At 45.0% G+C, this 19727-nt stretch overlaps 1 long non-coding RNA gene across 4 annotated transcripts; it reads left to right on the top strand.

Annotated features, from left to right (window-relative positions):
* Positions 1 to 935: 935 nt before the first annotated feature.
* On the top strand, positions 936 to 19177 carry LOC114113097 (uncharacterized). Of its 4 annotated transcripts, none has more exons than XR_009596963.1 (4): positions 936 to 5697; positions 6459 to 6675; positions 7018 to 7256; positions 12306 to 19177. It is a non-coding gene; the product is annotated as an uncharacterized LOC114113097 (long non-coding RNA). The 4 variants fall into 4 exon arrangements; XR_006060107.2 differs by having other exon boundaries at positions 940 to 5697; positions 6545 to 6675; XR_009596964.1 differs by lacking the exon at positions 936 to 5697 and adding an exon at positions 9526 to 9683 and having other exon boundaries at positions 5705 to 6675.
* The last annotated feature ends 550 nt before the right edge of the window (positions 19178 to 19727 follow it).

Raw genomic sequence — 19727 nt, 5'->3', positions numbered from 1 at the left:
TATTGTTGTTCAGTTGCTAGGTCGTGTCCAGTTCTTTTTGACCCCGTGGACTGCAGTATGCCAGGCTTCTCTGTCCTTCACTATCTCCTGGAATTTGCTCAGACTCATGTCCAATAAGTCAGTGATGCCATCCAACCATCTCATCCTTTATTGCCCCCTTCTCCTGCCCTCGATCTTTCCCAGCATCAAGGTCTTTTCCAATAAGTTAGTTCTTCACTTCAGGTGGCCAAAGTGCTGGAGCTTCCGCTTCAGTTTCATCCTTCCAATCAATATTCAGGGTTGGTTTCCTTTAGGATTGACTAGTTTGATCTCCTTGCTGTTCAAGGGACTCTCAAGAATCTTCTCCAGCACCAGCATTCAAAAGCTTCAATTCTTTGGCATTCAGCCTTCTTTATGGTCCCACTCTCACATCCCTACATGATATTTTTATTAATGTAAGGAAAAAATGCCTGCAATATAGTAAGTAAAGAGACAGATTATAAAGCTTTTTACCCACTACCTATCCACCCTTCCTTTCATTCAGCAAGGAAATAATAAAAGAGTATTATGAAACTATTATCAGTAATTATCACTGGATCAGGTTAGACTTTTTAGTGACTTTCATGCTTTATTTTGATCTTGAGCCACTATACCTCGGTTGGTAAAGAATCTGCCTGCAATGCAGAAGACCTGGATTTGATCTCTGGGTCAGAAAAATGCCCTGAAGAAGGGAACGGCTACTCACTCCAGTGTCGTTGCCTGGAAAACTCCATGGACAGAGGAGCCCAGTGGGCTACAGCCCATGGGGTCACAAGACACAACTGAGTGACTAACACTTTCACTTCTTCATATTTTATTTCATATTTTGAAAAATTTACAATGAACAGTGTGATGTGTTATTCTTGTAATAGCAAAAACAATAAATTTGCCAAAATGGGGGAAATTTTTTCTTCCTGTTGATTAAAAGAGCAATATGAAGATTTATCTTTGCTGCCATTTGGGGAACATGTTGCCATGTGGGATAATTTCTCATCATGAGGCATCTTGGCTTGGTAGATTAGCCCCTGGTGGCAGAACTTCACAGCATATGGAATTTGTCCTGCATTTTTGACTCCGGCTTTCACTAAGTCCCAAGAAATAGAAGCTAACATTTTCATAGTCCATTCCTACACCAACAAAGGGGAACAAATTACATTTAATTTCCAACTATTGATGGATAAGAATTGTGTGGGTAAATACAACATACAAATAATAAACATCTTATCCATGCATTTTATCTCTTCTACCTACTCTCCTGTCAATCATCCTTTTGTACTCATTATCAAGACAAAATGAACTGATTTCCAATTTGTCTTTTGCACCCCATGTGCTCTTGGCCAGACTTGTTTTTAGAGAACTCTTGCCAATTCCTATTGACCACTAGTTTCTTTTCTATCCGATCACAAAAGGTTGACTAACACAACTGTATATTTTTCCTTGGCATTGATGGCATGCTCATCTAAATATGTCTCCTGAAAATTCAACCTTCTCCCTTCTTAAGAAGCTGTAAGTACTTTGCCCTTCAGTCCACCATATTGATGTCTTTATGATGATAAGACTTGGTAAACTGGAAGTGGCATCTCTGGATGCCGTGGTAAGATGATACATGTGTTCTAGAGTGTTGGAAATAAACCTTACAGAGATTCCAGGGGTCAGCTATATGGTAAAGTTTTAGGCTCCAGTATTCTGAACTATGCTGAACATTCTCTCCAAAGCAAAGGATCAGTTAATACATCTGCACCTCTTTACAACCATGAAACAGGCACAGATCTTGGGAAGTCCTTCAGGTACTGGAAGCAGCATATATTGCGCCTGTGACAAGTGCTTCATCCCATTTATCAGAGGACTTTAGCATGACTGGCAATTTTGATTTTGATTTTGATTTTGATTTTGATCCCAGAGAAAGAGGGGGCTCTGCAGCAGGTCTAAGCTGCAGTATAAGGTGTCCTGCCTCTGGGGCCACGTGAACTGGAAAGGCCCACAGTGCTGGAGGTACCTGCAGTAAAGGAGAGCACTGTGCGACATCTCTGATGAGCTGCATCAGAGGAGATGCAGTGCAGACATCTACGTTCTAGAGCAAGGACATGCCATCTGTTGCAGGAAATGATGCACTTTTTAAACGGAAGCCCTTGGCAGGGTACTGAACCTGGGAAGAGACTGAACATCTTGCCAGAAGTCATCAAATACATGTCAATCCAGAACTACCCTTCAGAGACTGAGGGCTGTCATTCACACAAGTCGTAAGGCTGGAGGGGCCCAGCATGATTCATCCTACAGAGGTCATGATGCAGCTAGGAGTGGGCCAGAGCAGGTCCAGGTCTAGAGGGCATGAATACTCTAACTGACCGAGTTGAGCATACTCGCATTATCAGCTGCTGCTGCTGCTGCTGCTGCTGCTGCTGCTGCTAAGTCACTTCAGTCATGTCCAACTCTGTGCGACCCCATAGACAGCAGCCCACCAGGCCCCTCTGTCCACAGGACTCTCTAGGCAAGAATACTGGAGTGGGTTGCCATTTCCTTCTCCATTTATGTTGAACTGACACTTCCCTATAACTCATGCCAATGGCCAGGAGTTTCCTGTGACCAGTTGGCAAAGGAGGGAAAAAAAATCCAGGCCTGACTCATGGAGAGCTGACTGGATCCGTTGGTGTGAGCTGAAAACAGACTGTGCTGCATCACAGTTCCACTCAGGGGAGTCTGAAGAGAGTAGGAGGGCAGGAGAAAATCCTGCCCATGGGCAGAGCTGCAGGCAGTGTAGCAGTCATCCTGTTTGTGAAGAGAGACACGTGGCTTTAGTCCTGAGCTGTGACAGTGGTTTGGCTGCTGGGTCAGGGGTCTGGATGCAGCAAGACTGGAAGACTGGGGATAAGGTGATGTGGGAGAAGAGCACACAAAGGGGCCCCAAAGTGTATGGATTAGTGTATCATATATGAATGCCCACCAGAGAGACTCTACCATAGAATCAGAGGCTCAGCAACCAGCTGGACAGGATCACATGACCTGCTCTCAGTCTTCCCAGTGCCAGTACAGTGGGCCTGTGAATGGAGTCCCCAAGGTTACAGATGTTAAAGATATGAGAACAGTGAACAGATGCAGTGTAGCAGAGTAAACGCCCCTGATCATCGTGAGGAGGTAGGGTTGCTGCCGCATCCCGGGGAGAAGGAGGAATAGTTTGGAAATTCGGGGATTTATTGGAGGGAATACCTTGGTGCCAGGTTGTAGCTGAAGATGGGCGATTCCTGTAACTACAACCTGATGAGAGCATGGCAACCAAGGGTTCAGATCCTTCACGGATTAAAGTTTGTGTCATTTCAGCAAACAAGCCACCTAGACTGGTAGAACTGCTGGTGGAGAGGGAGAGAAATGGTGGAGGAAGGAGCTGCTGAAGGGCAATTCCAGCCAAGGGACCAGCTGCAGTGGTGGGTGGCAGCTGCTTTTCTTCCAATGGCCCCATACCAGCCAGTCTCTTTGGAAGATTGCCTGCCCAGAGGTGCCTGGGAGTTTCCATTTCTTCAGGCTCCCCGCCTTAGCCAGGGCTGACAGTTTATGAGCACAAAGTCCAGCTCCTGGCCTTGATGGGGACCAGCTCACAAGTCGTATCTCATGAGACTTTGCCTGAAATCTCACAACCTGGGGCCCCTACCTTTCCAGTCCTGATTGCCTCACTCTCCTATCAGTTTCTTTCAGGGCCTGTCTTGCTAAGCCACCAGCCGGGGAATCTTCCTCCCAGAGTCCGCTCTGGGTAGCCTCCCACCCCTTATGTAGATAAACGGAGGTAATAATGGGTGGCATTCGGCTTCTGCACAGCACTGTGGTGAGAGCTCTTACATTACAGGGTCCACTGAATTCTCCAGAACTCCATCATGTGCTGAATAAACTCTCAGCAGCAGAGCTTAGGGCTTAAGGGCACAGATCCTGGAGTCCCACTGCGCTGTGCGATGCTTAATTGCTCAGTCTTGTCTGACTCTTTGTGACACTATGGACTGTAGCCCGCCAGGTTCCTCTGTCCTTGGGGATTCTCCAGACAAGAATACTAGAGCAGGTTGCCATTTCCTTCTCCAGGAGCTCTTCCCAACTCAGGGATCGAACCCAGATCTCCCGCATTGTAGGTGGGTTCTTTACCATCTGAGCCACCAGGGAAGCCCAAGAATACTGGAGTGGGTAGCCTATCCCTTTTCCAAGGAATCTTCCCAAACCAGAAATTGAACCAGATCTCCTGCATTGCAGGAAGATTCTTTATCAGCTGAGCTACTAGGGAAGCCCATAGCCCCACTATCTGGGGTCAAATTCCAGTTCTGCCAGTGACTATGTGATCTTGGCAGGTTACTGCCCTCACCTATAAAATGAGGATAATAATAGAGTCTACATCACAGGCTATTTATGAAAATTTGATGAGTTTATATAAAGCAGTGGTATGCTTTGTAGATATTTGTTAAATGAACAGGTACTTCACAGGTACAAGGGGCAGTCAAGACTTAGGAAGATTAATTAACTTGCTCAAATCCACCCAGCTAAAATGGTAAAGCCAAGACCTATAAGATTTCAAAAGTCAGTCTCTTAACTATGACACTACGCCACCTCTGGTCATGCCTACTGCACCTTCGTTTGCTTTGTGCATGCATGCTAAGCTGCTTCAGTCGTGGCCAACTCTTTGTGTCGATTTAGTATACTTCAAAAGGCCCACTATTCTCTGAGGCCGCTCCACCCATCCCTGGCTGGCCTTTGTTGGGAGACACAGAAAGAGCCTGGGTCTCGCTGGGGCCACCGTGGGGCTGAGGCCAGCTCGGTGTCACTGTATATATTGTCTTGTCTCATAGGGGCCGTGGTGGTGGTGGTTTAGTCTCTGAATTGTATCCGACTCTTGCGACCCCCTGGACTGTACCCCGCTAGGCTCCTCTGGCCATAGGGTTTCCCAGACAAGAATCTAGAGTGGGTTGACATGCCCTCCTCCAGGGGATCTTCCCAACCCAGAGACTGAACCTACATCTCCTACATTAACAGGTGGATTCGTTACCACTGAGCCCCCTGGGAAGCCCACTTGAAGGGGCTGCTGTGTGTTAATTCTCAAGGGGATTTCTCCACAGACCTACAGCTTTATTTCATTCCTGCCCCTTGCCCCCACCTGACTTCCCCAGAAAGCAGACTTTCCTCCACTACTGAAGTGAAAGCTTATGAGGACTGTTGTTGTAAACTCTAAAACCTTTTTCTCTGTTTGCTCAGTTGCCAAGCTTAATGAGCTAATAATTTAAAACATACGGAAACATGTAAGAGGGGAGAGTAAGAAAACTCTCACTTGCTCCCTACATGGCTTTCTCAGGCTGTTTCACCCGCCCAGGCCTTGACTCACCAGGGCCATCACAGCCTCCTCTTGGACTTCAGGCTGACACACCTGGCAGGCTTGGCGAAAGTCCTTATAAGGCCGCTGCTGGGCCACCCCAGAGGCTTCCCTGGCCTGCATTTCGCTGGGGTGATGAAGCAATGTCCGTGAATGGGAAAGGCGGGGGCCGCCTGCTCTCAGTTCTCTGTAGCCCCACTCAGACGGCCCTACTTCCTCTTCTGATGGTTTGAATATGAGAAATCTCTTTACAGGAGAACCTTAAGAACAAAGCCATTTATTTCCAGGCTATTCAGTGAGCACAACTTATTGGTCATCTCATGGGGTCACTATTAACAGGAAAGGTAAGAGGGCCAGATGTGGTGCTGAGCTTCCAAGCTGCTGGGGATCCAACATAGTTTCATTATTTTTCCTTTTGAGGCCCTCAAGGTCCACGCAGGGCTCAGGACTTGGGAAAGGAGGTAACTAGTTAGAAAAGAAAAGGAAAATTGAATATCTAATGTCATAGGTACGAAGCACAGGCTTTTACATGTATCACCTCATTTAATTCTCAAGGTGATCTGTGAAGTCAGTATTTGGGTATATAGTGGAATTTCCCTGAAATGTCTGCTCAGATCTATCTGGCTTCTCTCTAGAGCCCAGGATCGGCCAGGATGAGGCCCCTTGGGTTATTTATATTTTAACCTCAAAGGGTGTTTTCTGCTTTTCAACCTTAACATTACATATGGCTCAGATCAGTCCCAAAGGCTTCCTCCCAGCTCAGATACCCAAGTAAGCTGCCCCCACCAAAGGCAAGAGCTCAACTTCCCAGCTTCCCACAGCCACCAGGAGCCCTGGAGCCCAGGAGAACTTGCACACCTGCCACTCCACCTCTTTACCGTAGCCCATGGTGGGGGGAGGTGAGGAGTCCGCAGCCCCTTCTAGGGCTTCATCTCTGGCCCCCTGTTCGAACCCCATGCCATCCCCTCAGTTAGCCGGCTCCTATCTGAATTCTGATCTCAGTCCTAATGCCTTTTCTTCAGGGAAGCCTCCTCTGATCTCCTCCTTACCTTAAAGGGTGGCCCCATCCTTACGTCCACTTCCCCTTGCCTTATTTCCCTCTCAGCAGTACCTGTCTGGCTTGCTCTTGTGTATTTCCTGTCCATCTCTCCACCAGCACGATCACATCATTAAATCAGGGATTCACATCAGGTTTGTTCACAGCCATGTGCACAGTGTCTAGGAAAGACCTGACATGGAATAGTCACCCAAAACATTTGCTGAATGAATGGACTGTTCTGCACGATCAGGAGAGAAGAATTTTGGTTTCCCTGGTCTGAAAGGTAAGAGAAGAAGACCTTGAGATAAGAGGGGGAAGGGTGGGGGAAGGGAATGGGAGGAGAGACACAGAATGAACCGAGAGAAGAGACAGGATGTATTCTGAGACTGTTCTCCTCTGCAGGTTACTCAAAGTGTGGGAGCCTACACAGGCTGCTAGAAGAGGGGCCTCTTCTAGCATTCATGCGCATCGAGGGGCCATACAACATAAACTTTTAGAACATGGGCTTTGCCATAGACTCAAAATTCGAGTCTGGGCTTCACCATTTACTAGCTGTAAGGCTTTAAGTGAGGAATGCACCTCAAGGCCTCAGTTAAGTGGGAGTAACAATATTATTGCATCGCAGAGCAGCTGGAAGCCATAAACGAGGTACATGTGTTAAGCGCGGAGCACCAAGTCTGACTCCTGGCAAGTGCAGAGAGGAGACAGCTGCGAATGCACCTGTCACAGCCATGATCCTCCTGATCACAAGATTACTCCAGTGCTTGCCTCTTCAATTTTCACTGACTCTCAGCGGATTACCATTTTCCAAAAAGCAACAAGTGGTTTTGTTTCCGTTCTTTTGCTGCCATCTGTGAGAGATTGGTGAGTAGCTGGGGGTATGCTGTGGGTGCTGAGAGGCCAGCATTGCTATTCTGCCTATGAAGCAACTTGCCCCTCACGCAGCCCTGGGGATAAGTCTCTGCACTCAGCTGCCTTGACGGTTTTGGGGAATGTGGCCACAAGTGAGAACCCCAGGGTATCGCGGGCCCGTGAGCACACTGAGCACAGAGGACAGGGCACAGCCTGTCCAGCCGTGACGTGCACTAGCGCTGCGATCCCCGCACCCCCAACCACTCAGCCTCGTGTTCTTCCTGCGGAAAGCAGGACAGTGTTTCCTGGCCTCTGTTGCTACCGGGTTTGGATGACCTTGACACAAAAGAGGTTATGACGGAGAGCTTTGGCGATCCTAGACTGCTGTATAAATCCCCGACCGTCATGATGTCATCAGCATCGTCTGCAGCGGGAGGGGGCCCGACTAGCTGGCTGGAGATCCCCGGCTCCGTGGACATCTCGGTGTCATCCACACCCTGTACCTCGTAGACAAACGCCCTTCTCGTGGCGCCAGGATCAAATACCACTCAATGAGGTGTCCCCGGCGGGGGGGGGGTGGTTAGAATGACACCAGGCCCTCACTCCCAGGAGCACCACCACTGCACCCCCCAGTCAGGCTGGTGGGTGTCTGCCAGATGTGCGAAGGCAGGAAATTAGCACCAGCTCTGAATAAACATCTCTGCACTTTCGTAGGACTGGACTCATGAAAGTCCCATGGTCCCCCACCCTGACGAGACAGACACGTTCCAGCCCTCCCATCCCAACATCAACGTTTCTGGGAAGCGCTCACTCTTAGGTGGCGGCAGTGTCCAGGGCTCCAGGATGCCTCCTGAGGCAGACAGGCAGGGACAGGATCTAGTGGCGCCGGTGACCTCAGCCCATGGCTCAGACCCCTGGCCCAGCCCACAAAACCAAGTCACCTCTGAGAAGAAACTTTCCTTTCATTTGACCAGAGCCGACCCCCAGCTGCAGCAGGCAGGGTGCTGGCCTCAGGCCCTACATGCGCTTATGAGATAAGTGTTAACTGAGTGATTACTGTGCACTAGGTACTAGGTGCTAGGAATGCACCAGTGAACGAAACCGACTTTGAATTTCCCTTCCCTTGTGGAACTTCCATTCTAATGTGGGGACGAGGAGGGGACAGAAAAGAAGAGGTAAAGAACTAGATTACGAAGTGTGTTGTTGTTTAGTCGCTAAGATGTGTCCAGCTTTTTTGTGACCCTATGCGCCGTAGCTCACCAGACTCCTCTGTCCATGGAATTCTCCAGGCAAGAATACTGGAGAGAGTTGTCATTCCCTTCTTCAGGGTGAAGTGTGTTAGCAGATGACAGATGATGTGGGAAGCTGACTGGGTGGGGAGGGGGAGGGGGAGTGCAGGGGGAGGGAGGAGCAGGTTCCATGGGGAGGTCCATGGAGAAGGTGCCGCCTGAGGCAACCCCAAGGAGGCGAGCATCTGGGAGGGCACAGGGGAACATCCTGCAGAAGGGAACAGCCAGTGCCCAGACCCTGAGGCCTGGCCACCGCCTGACACGCTCGAGGAATTAGGAGACCAGTGGCTGGAGCAGCTGCGGGAAAGCAGTGAGCTGGGAAATGAGCAGCGGTGAGGTGTGGAGAGCAATCCTTGCAGGTGACAGCAGGAGAAAGGGGGTTCCAAATCAGCTGGTAGCAAAGGCTGGCTCTGGTTTGGGGTCCTAGGAGTCTATATAATGTGGGCATGCCTTAAGAAAAGCTATGAAATTACAAATATGAAATTAGGCACAGAGTTGGGGAACTGCAGCTCAGTTTCCTTAACTTTCCAATGGTGGAGCAGTGGAGCTGAGGCCTATGCTTGGGGTGGTCCTAGGTCCCTCCCTCTCTTCTTTTTCTCTTTTTCCTTCATTAATGAGAAAAGATCCCATTTAAAAGTAGCCAATGTATGTGGACATTTCCCAATTAAAATAATAATTTTTCTTATAGTGCCAATTGTTATCTCTGTCTAGATGGAGACATTTGAGCAAGTTTGGATATGGTATGGAAACTTTGATAAATTTGTTTCAGTGGAATTAGATGTAATGCAATCCTTTGCCTTTGGGAATAAATCAACCAAGAAGCATTTATAGCACAGTTGCCATATTCAGAATCCAAGTTCTGGAGGCGTTTTCCAGTCTGGCTATGAAGTCAGTGCCTGTGCCTGTGGAGAGTGTGCTTCATGGTGCCATGGCATTGCTTCTCGGGCCCTACACTTGATTACTTCTCTTCTTATTTAATATGCTTTCCCTAGGGGCTTCCCAGGTGGCACAGTGGTAAAGAATCTGCCTCCAATGCAGGAGACACAGGAGATGCCAGTTCGATCCCTGGATTGGAAAGATCCCCTGGAAGAGGGCCTGGCAACCCACTCCAGTATTCCTGCCTGGAGAATCCCATGGACAGAGGAGTCTGGTGGGCTACAGTCCATGGGGTCACAAAGGGTTGGACACGACTGAGCGACTGAGCACACAGAGAGACAGACCCTTGCACGCACACTTGAAATATCAGCCACCCTCTGGCAAGCTTCAGTGGCAAATCAGCTTCCAGTTTCACTTTCCGCTACTCCTGGGTGGTTTTCCAGGAGGCACAGAGCTGTGGTCACACTCCCCGATACCCCTTCTCCACACAGCTGATGGGGGTGGCCTGCCTGAAACACGCATATCTAACCACAGCTCTGTTCTAAGCAGCAGCCTGTACTAGTTGCTGTCCTCCACATCAGAAGTTCAAACATGGAACTGAAACTCATTTTTTAACTAAAATATTACATTGAACACCCATAGAAGAAACAGATGGAAAGTTATTTTATTGGTAGACATGTACTTTATAGGCTACATTTATAATATTTGCTTGTTATGAAGCCAGCCCCTCTGAATAATGAGGCTAATTTCAAAAGCACAAATATTTGAAAATTCACAGCCATGGATACACTTGCAGTTTATATTTTTTAAATTTATTTACTTATTTTAGTGTAGATGATTTACAATGTTAGTTTAATTTCAGGTATAGAGCAAAGTGGTTCATATGTATATAGATACTCTATTTCAAATTCTTTTCTATAAAAAAATTATTATAAGATACTGAATATACTTTCCTATGCTCTTCAGTAGATCCTTGTTGGTTATCTATTTTATGTTTAGTACTGTGTATCTGTTAATCCCTACCTCCTGATTTATCCTCCTCTCACCCCTTTCCCCTTTGGTAACAGTAAGTTTGTTTTTTATGTCTGTGAGTCTATTTCTGTTTTGTAAATAAGCTCATCTGTATCATTTTTTCAGATTCTCTATATAAATGATATCATGTGGTATTTTATCCTTATCTGACTTATTCACTTACTATGATAATCTCTACCTCCACCCATGGTGCTGCAAATGGCATAATTTCATTCTTTTTTAGGACAGACTAATATTTCATTGTGTGTGTGTGTGTGTGTGTGTGTGTGTGTGTGTGTGTGTATAATCTTCTTTATCCATTTCTCTGTTGATGGACCCAGGTTGCTTTCATGTCTTGACTACTGTAAGTAGTGCTGCTATGAATACTGAGATGCATGTATCTTTTCAAATTAGAGTGGGAATTTATCTTTTCTTATGGTTTGGTTCATGATTCTGAATATTTAATACAAGTGTCATTGATTAGAAAGACCGTATCTCTGTACAAGTCCTAAAATTCAGGCCGGTGTGTGTCCCCACAGACTATAGCCTCCCAGGCTCCTCTGTCCATGGGATTCTTCAAGCAACAATGGCCTCAAATCTTTTCAAATTTTGTTTTTTTCTGGACATATGCCCAGGGGTGGAATTGCTGGATCATATGACAACTCTATTTTTAGTTTTTGAGGAACCTCTGTACTGTTCTCCATAGTGGCTGCACCAATTTACATTTCCATCAATAGTGTAGGAAGGTTCCCTTTTCTCCACATTTATTATTTTTAGACTCTTTGATGATGGTGCACTTGCAGTTTTAAATCATCCTTGGCATCCAGTTTATTCCTGTATTTTTTTCTATTGCCCAATGTTGAGAAAGTTTGGTTCAAGATATAAGCAATAAAATTAGCAACATTTTTATGTTTTACTTTTACACAGCCTGCCTTGCCAACTTGGGATGCTCTTAATTAAACAAATCAGATCTGAGAATGCAGAGGAACGATTTTGAGTCTAATATTGAATCATTAACAGTATCTGCTTTCATTGCTTATGTTAAACGTGAAAGTCCCATCAGAAGTAGCTCAAAGTCAGATAGATGCACGTGCAGTGTTATCCTGACTCTACAGCTGACCATTATGCAAAGGGAGTGAATGTAATCACCTAGGTCTTGTCAGCCTGCATTGGGTTATTCAGTTTACTGTGGTTGTGCGTTTGTGCAAATTGATGCAAGAGGACACACACTGGCCTGAATTTTAGGAGATCACCTGTACAGAGATACGGTCTTTCTAATCAATGACACTTGTATTAAATATTCAAAATCATGAACCAAACCATAAGAAAAGATCAATTCTCACTCTAACAAAGAACATTTGCCCAATGACATAAATTAACGCATTGGTGGTCTCCAATATGGTAGTATTTGATATAAAGCACGTGTGACTATGTTGATGTAAAATAACAGTTAATTTTTTAATGATTTAAAGTACTTATTGTACTTTTAATGATTTAAAATTCTTTAAAGTACTTATTGGACTTCCCTGTAGCTCAATGGTAAAGAATCTGCCTGCAGTGCAGGAGACCTGGGTTCGATCCCTGGGTTAGGAAGATCCCCTGGAAAGGGAATGATAATCCACTACAGTATTCTTGCCTGAAGAATCCCATGGGGAGAGGAGCCTGGGAGGCTATAGTCTGTGGGGCTGCAAAGGGTCAGACATGACTGAGCAACTTACACTACTAAAGTATTTATTTTGAGTCGCTTTCTTTAAAAAGTATTTTATTTTTTAAATAGGGAGCAGTCTCTCAGAGCTATCTGAGATGCTGCCTCCCAGGCTGCAGTCCTCATTTTGCCCCCAGTGAAACTTAACTCACAACTCTCAAGTTGTATGTGTTTTTTTAGTCAACAGTTATGGCGCGACGAAGTGACCCAGGGACTTCCTTCCTTCGCCTGGACTCCATGAGGAACTGGAACTTTGGTACCAGCAGTGACCCCTTGCATCCATCAGGCTCCTCGGGGAGTACAGACTAACTTGGATGCCTCAGGCATGACCTGCAACCAAGACTGGAGAAGACATTATTTAAGAAACTGTCTCCAACCTGGATAGATGGACCTTTCTGTCAGATACTGTTAACTGACTCATGCACAGTGAAATGGAAGGGAAACTGACTCTTGAATTAACTCCCACTTCCAAAGGCCCCTAAGCTGGCCTGGTCGATAGAGAGGCCTGCTGACCTCAAACTCACTTTAAAACGAGTCTCAAAGAGGAAGCTGCACTACACGAGAATGAGAAGACGACAAGATCAGAGGTAGACAGCTTGCCCAAGATGCTGGACCTGATTCATATGATCACTTACAGTGTTTTCTTGATTCCTTGGACCGGTGCCTACCAATCAAATGTTTTCAATCACGGACATGATTCTACACTAGTTTAAATCTCAATTCAATTGTTGGTCTGTGGCCAATAACCTGTGTCTAGTAATTCTGGGTTACCTTGGTGGATTTCTCTCTTTCAGAACTCTGATTGGATACCCCCTAGGAAATTTATTTTAGATGAAAGTTCAGTCCTGTTCTGTCTATTCATGATATTACTAGATGAGATCCTCTCATCTGGCCAATTAATGATACCTGCTCTGATCCTGGCCATAGATTTAAGTTTTCTCTTAGGGTCATTCAAACTCAATCAGAGTGATGAGCTAAGTCTTAATCAAAAAACTAACCTCTCATCTATTAAAAGGAAAACTCCCACAATTATGGGATGGATCTATATGCTTAACACCAGACTACGATCATTTAAATTTAAAAGCTCCTCTGTGTTGGGAACAATTAAATCATACTAAAAATGACCAACCTGGCAATACTATGAGACAAAGCTGGGTGCTTTATGAACTATGCCTATTTTTACCCTTAGAGAGAGAAATTGGTATGGAACTCAGTGGATTTGTGGCACTAATTTATGGACTTGATGTCTACAGGGATGGATACAAAGGTATAGCCTGGATTTCCATGAATTTAAGGTCATACACATTTAACAAATTAGAGGTAACCCCAACCAATCTACCATTGGTATGATCCCAATTGGTCAAAGATCTGTATTCTACTGGTATGACCAACTTTGTGTGTGTGTGTGTCTTCATTGAGGCTGGAGGATGTAATTGGCCATATCGAAGTCTTAACAACTTTCATAAGCTTTAAATGGTAGTAACTGGCCTATTAGCTTATTGAATTCTGAGATCTCTATGATGAGAAAGGCAGTGCTACACAACCGCAAGGCCCTTGGCACTTTACAGCACCACAGGAAAATAGCTGTGCTACAACTCAAAGTGAATGCTCTATTTTCATTCCTGATAAATCCTTTAATGTAACACATTTGAAGAACCATATGAAAAAATCATATTTCTGCCTAAGTGACCCCTTCCCTAGTTTTGATGATCTTTTAAAAAATTGGTTTGGTGTGGGAGGCTCATGGCTAAAATAGTTACTTTTAATTCCACTAATGTCATTAACTATACTATTTGTATTTTGCCTGTTTCACAAGATTATTGTTTCTTGTATTACCAAGTGTATGACTGAGCCTCCAACGAAAAGAATAATGACTAGACTTGATACATATATGACCAGTGATTGTAACAGTGTAACTCTAGACATGGGAAGATGCAAGGAAAGGGAATACTTTCCTGGACCGTGACTAGAAGAATACAGGCGTCCAGAGATCTTTGACTTTTAAGACCTAGTCCAGTAATGGCGCATTGAGTGGCCTATCAGCAAAAGCCTTCAGAACTGGGAACGAGCCTTCCCAGCAACGCGAGAATGGTCACGAAATGCCCCCCAAGGTATGGTCTGACTTATGACCACAAGGGGGACGTGTCAACTATAAATTGGCACTTACCAAGGGCACTGCCAACAACTGAACAGCAAAGGCGTTTGCCATCTGCCTGTAGGAGACTGAGCCCCACACTGCTGCAGCTGTCGACCTTCAACACCCCCTGAGGGAGTTCAGGGTGGAGAGAGGCGCTCTGTGCTCCAGGGAATCTGGTGGGGCAGGTCTTTAGATTGTTGGAGGTTTTTAGGAACCGATTTTACGATCTCAATCCTTGCATCTCCTCATACCTAGAGAAGCACTAAATTCCTTCATGGTGACATCAGATCCTCATGACTAACAAAAAACCCTTTTCTAAACTGAGTGCTTAATGGTATTGAACTCCCCATTCACCAAAACCTTATATATAGACCTTCCCCCACTGCTGCCTCATACTCAACCAGTGTTCTTCTCCCCAGTATTTTTCTTCACTGTTACCAGTTTCTTTTATTCCAACCAGAGATTGTGTGTGTATGAGTGTGTCTTAATTTGGGCTAACCCTAGAAACAGACCTTGACATAAGGATTAAAATGCGGCTATTTATCTGGGAAGGGCTCCCAGGAAACTTCTGCAGGGACTGGGGCATGAGACTGGGGAAGGAAGGCAGCCAATAAAGGGAAGATCATGTTGTAAATCCCACCATGGACAAACAGAACATAAGTTCATTGGGGAACTTTGGGAGCCAGCATAGGACACGTGGCCCACTATTATTTCTCCCAAGAGGAAATGAAGCTGGTGTTTTATAACCAACTGCATTGTTTGAGGTCTGTGGGGTGTGGGCAACCAGCCATGTGGCCAGGCTCAGTAAACCCGGGCGGTCAGAAAAAGTTCTTGGTCAGCGCAAGAGCTGGCACTTTAGAGCATGCAGGTATGGCCTGAAATGTTAAGGAGCACGAGGTATCTGCTATAGCCTCTGCTACAACATTCTCCTAAAAACATTTAGAATGAAGCTGAACCAAACATTTGCAGCAATTTTGGCTCGGTCCTTAGAGTGCCAGGCTTCCACAGGGCCTGGTCTGAAGGCTGTTGGCATTCATGGGAGCACCAAATGAAGCTTTCCAGGGTCTGGCTCCCGTCAGTGATTCCTGGTTCTTGTTCTCGCCTTAATCACAGTCAAATTCTAACCCAATGATAGAAGCCATCTGCACTGACAGGCCTCAGATATCACGTATCACCTCCTGCTCTCTCGACCTGGGAGCACCCTTTCCTTCCTCTTACTTGCCTGATGCTACTTGTTCCTCAGATTCAGGTGACTAGAAAGAATGAACTTTCCTTTAGAGTTAATAGGGGGCTCACTGAGACATTTAGCCCAGAGTCTGAGAGACACTATGCTTTCAGGAGTGATTATCTTTCCAACTCCCCATCTGTCTGATGCCTTGGGGAATATTCCTTATCACCCCTGAGCTCAACTGGGATTCCACTCTGCTCACTGTCCTAGCACCCTGGGCTTACCTATTGGAATGGTCTGCTTGCCTGTCTGTCTGCCCCAGTGGTACCAGGAGCTTCTGTAGGGCAGGAAGCGGGCTTTGCTCACCTCCGAATCCCTGTGGTTGGCAGAAGGGCTCAGTAAATGCTTTTGAGTTGAATTCACCGGCGGGCACTGCACAGCACCCCTTCTTTGCAGCATTTGTAGAAATCCTGAGGGAGAAATCGCTGCACACAGGGTGGCCCTTGCATGTGTGTTAGGTGGCCTTATATAAGGTATAAATATGTAACGGAGGTTGCTGCCTCCTTCCTGGGGAGAGACCTGTAGACCTGCTCCTTAATTTGCATGCAAGATTGTTTCTGCTCTTTCTTTATTTGTATCTGTTTAATGGATAATCAGTCCCTCAGTCCATAAATATTTCTGGAGTCCCTACTACGTGTTGGGCGCTGTTCTAGGGGATGGAGATACAGGGGTGCACATGACAGAAAGAGCGTCTACCTCAAAGAACTTACTCTCATTTGGAAGTAGAATAGTACAGAATTCATTTGGACTAGCCTTCTGTTGCCGTCAGAATCTGAAGAATCTGGAAGAAGGGGAGCTCCTCTGGGACTGGGTGATGAAAATCTCAGGCAGTTGTAAGTAAACGCAAGGTAGGCAGACACCCTAGTAGGAGGAGGAACCAAAGGAGGTCAAGGACAGCTGTCATTTAGAAGCATAATGAGCATATCTGTGCTCAGCTTATGGACGTCATAAAGAGATAAAAGCCCCAGTCCGTTCCTGTAAAGATCCGCTGTCTATGGTGGGAAAGTCACAGTAATCCTGAGGATGATCTACTGGTGGGGACCATCCAGGCAACAATTTTTAAAGACTTTTACTTTGGAAATAATTAGAGATTCAAAGAGTGTTGCAGAAAAAGGTACAGAGAGGCTGTGTGTCCTGTCCCCCAGTTTCCCCTACGGGTAATATGTACATAACTGCAGGACAGTGTCACTGCCGGGAAACCGACACGAGTACGGCGCAGATCTTATTCAGGTTTCCTGTGTTTACTTGCAAGTCTATGAAATCTTTTCACATGTGCAAATGTGTGTAACCGCCACCTCAATCAAGATATAGAACCTTTTGTCATCACAAAGAATCCTCAGTGCTTCACCTTCATAGTCACACCCTCCCCAGCTCCCCAGCCCTTGTTTAGTACTGAGTTTTGAAAGTCCTTTATATTCTAGACATGAGTCCTTTGCCACATGGATGGTTTGCAATATTTTCTGCTAGTCTATAGCATGTCTTTTCATCCTCTTTACAGCATCTTTCACAGAAAAAGGTTTTAATTTTGATGAAGGGCAACTTAATGTTTCCATTATGGACTGCACTTTTAGTGTCTTGCTTAAGAGCTCTTCACTTTTTCCAAGATCTTGAAGGTTTTTTATGTTTTCTTCTAAAGGTTGTATAGTTTTACATTTAAATCTATAATCCTTTATGAATTGCTTCCCTGGTGGCTCAGAGGTTAAAGTGTCTGCCTGCAACACGGGAGACCTGGGTTCAATCCCTGGGTTGGGAAAATTCCCCTGGAGAAGGAAATGGCAACCCACTCCAGTATTCTTGCCTGGAGAATCCCATGGACGGAGAAACCTGGTGGGCTACAGTCCACGGGGTCGCAAAGAGTCAGACACGACTGAGGGACTTCACTTTCACTTTATGAATTAATTTTGTATAAAGTGTGTGTTTTGAGTTTTGTTTTGTTTTTTGCCTATGGATATTCAATTGTTTGCCCCATCTGTTTTTAAAAAACCTATCCTTCCTCCATTGAGTATCTTTTGCTCCTTTGTCAAAAATCAGCTGACTGTACGTTGTAGACTTATCTCTGGCTTCTCTATTTTGTTTCATTGATCTATGTATTTATTCCTCCATAAGACACATTATCTTGAATACTGTAGTTATACAGTAAGTCTTAAAATTGAGTGATTCCTCCCACTTTATTCTTCTTTTCTAAAATTATTTTCTATTCTAATTCCTTTGTCTTTCCACATATATTTTATATAATCTTGTCTAAATCAATAAAAATTTTGCTGAGGTTTTGATAGAAATTGCATTAAAACCTATAAATCAACTGGGGGAGAACTGACATCTTTACTAGGTTGGGCTTCCAAACTGTTAACATGGCATTTTTCCATTTATTTACGTCTTCCTTAGTTCCTTTCATCAGCATTTTATAGTCTTTTGAAAGCAAGTCCTATGCATGTTTTGTTAGAATTATGTCTATATATTTTATTTGGGAAGGGGTGTAGTGTAAATGGTATTAAATTTTTAACTTTGGCTTCCACATGGTCATTGACGATATATGGGAAATACAATTGATATTTTAATATTGACCTTGTATCCTGTCACCTAGCTAACTATTAGTGCTAGAAGGTTTTTTGTTTGTTTGCTTCATTTTTGTTTGTTTGGGGCTTTTTAGAAAAGATTCTTTGGGATTTTCTAGATGGACATAGGTTGTCTGAAAATAAGGATAGCTTTATTTGTTCCTTTCTGATATGCATGCCGTTATGGGTGGATTATCAACTATGAGAAGCATTCAGGCCAAAAAAAATGTATTCAGTTGCAAATATTCTATTTTCCCACCCTTTTTAGATTATTTCCCCATGTCCACTGTATGTTCAGGGAATGCACACTCACTCTCACTTCAGATCAAGCAACTATTATTAGGAAAAAAAACATCTGGAAATCATAAGATAGCACATCATAGAGCCACAGAAGGAAGATTTGGGGACTGTTCACATCCCGCCTCCTCCCTGAGCAAAGGTCATCAAAAGATGACTCTGGGTACCATGTGTTCGCTTGGATGAGGGCCATCCAGGCCTCAGCTAGCCTTCCCAAAGCTCTCCCAGGAAAAAGCAACACTTCTCCCAGGACTGGCTAGATCCAAGACCTCCCTGAAGGCAGACTGGGAGCAGGGACTAACCCTGAGGTTGGAGGGTAAGTGGGTATGGCATCGAGAAGGTTGAGGAGGGCCTTCACTCATCTCAATCCAGATATGTTTTCAGCAGGCATGTGGGGGACATCACTGTACATTTCTTTGAGCTGAGACACAGCTTCTACAGGTCGCATGTGACTTGGGTTTAGGTGTGATTGGAGAAAAGAAAAGACAATGTTTTTCTTCCCACTGGCAATGAAACTGTATAATGCAAGGAGGATTCTGTCCTTGACACCAGGAAACCACTGAGGCCAGAGTTGGATGTGTGGACCCTAGAATCATCTGTGATGTATAAGCAATGCTGCCTTAGCAAAGGGATCCTGTAAAATGAAAACTACTTACCCAGATTGCTTGAGGTTTTTTAATCCCAGTGCTATTTACTCTCCTGATTAAGTGTTGAGCAATTCATGGCTAGAATATGCTGAAATATTATGCGGTATGCAATGCTTAATCCACACATTTGTTAAAGGCAGGTATGGTAAAAGAGGCTGAAACAAGGGAATGCAGTTCTCCTTGATACATGTTTGACTGTGGAGAGAATTATTTAATCTGAAGTAGTAAGATATTTTTATCCACTTTCTGGAAATCAAGAGATGAAAAAAAAAATATATATATATATATATATTTTTTTAAAGCTAAGGCTATCTTGAAAATAATAAAGTGGAAAAAAATTTCAAAGCAAACTTAGTTAATTGGGGTGTGGCTCAGACTCTCCGTCATGTCAGATTCTTTGCGACCCCTTGCACTGTAGCCCGCCAGGCTCCTCTGTCCGTGGAATTTCCCAGGCAAGGATACTGGAGTGGGTTGCCATTTCCTCCTCCAGGGGATCTTTCTGACCCAGGTATCAAACCCTTGTCTCTTGCGTCTCCTGCATTGGCAGACGGATTCTTTACCACTAATGCCACCTGGAAAGCCCAGTTAATTGGGGGTAGTAATTTCTTATTGTTTCTGAGTTCTCTACTAAACACTGTACACAAGTAATAAGTTCTTACAGCTTATGCAGTTATGAGGCCAGCAGTTCCCTAGATCTGCTGGATGAGTCAGCGACCTGGAGGTCTGGAAGAGTTGGGG

This window comes from Ovis aries, chromosome 1 (assembly GCF_016772045.2).
Source record: "Ovis aries strain OAR_USU_Benz2616 breed Rambouillet chromosome 1, ARS-UI_Ramb_v3.0, whole genome shotgun sequence".
NCBI lineage: Eukaryota > Metazoa > Chordata > Mammalia > Artiodactyla > Bovidae > Ovis > Ovis aries.
The sequence above is the reverse complement of the archived record's forward strand: the minus strand, read 5'-3'. Positions and strand labels throughout refer to the sequence as shown.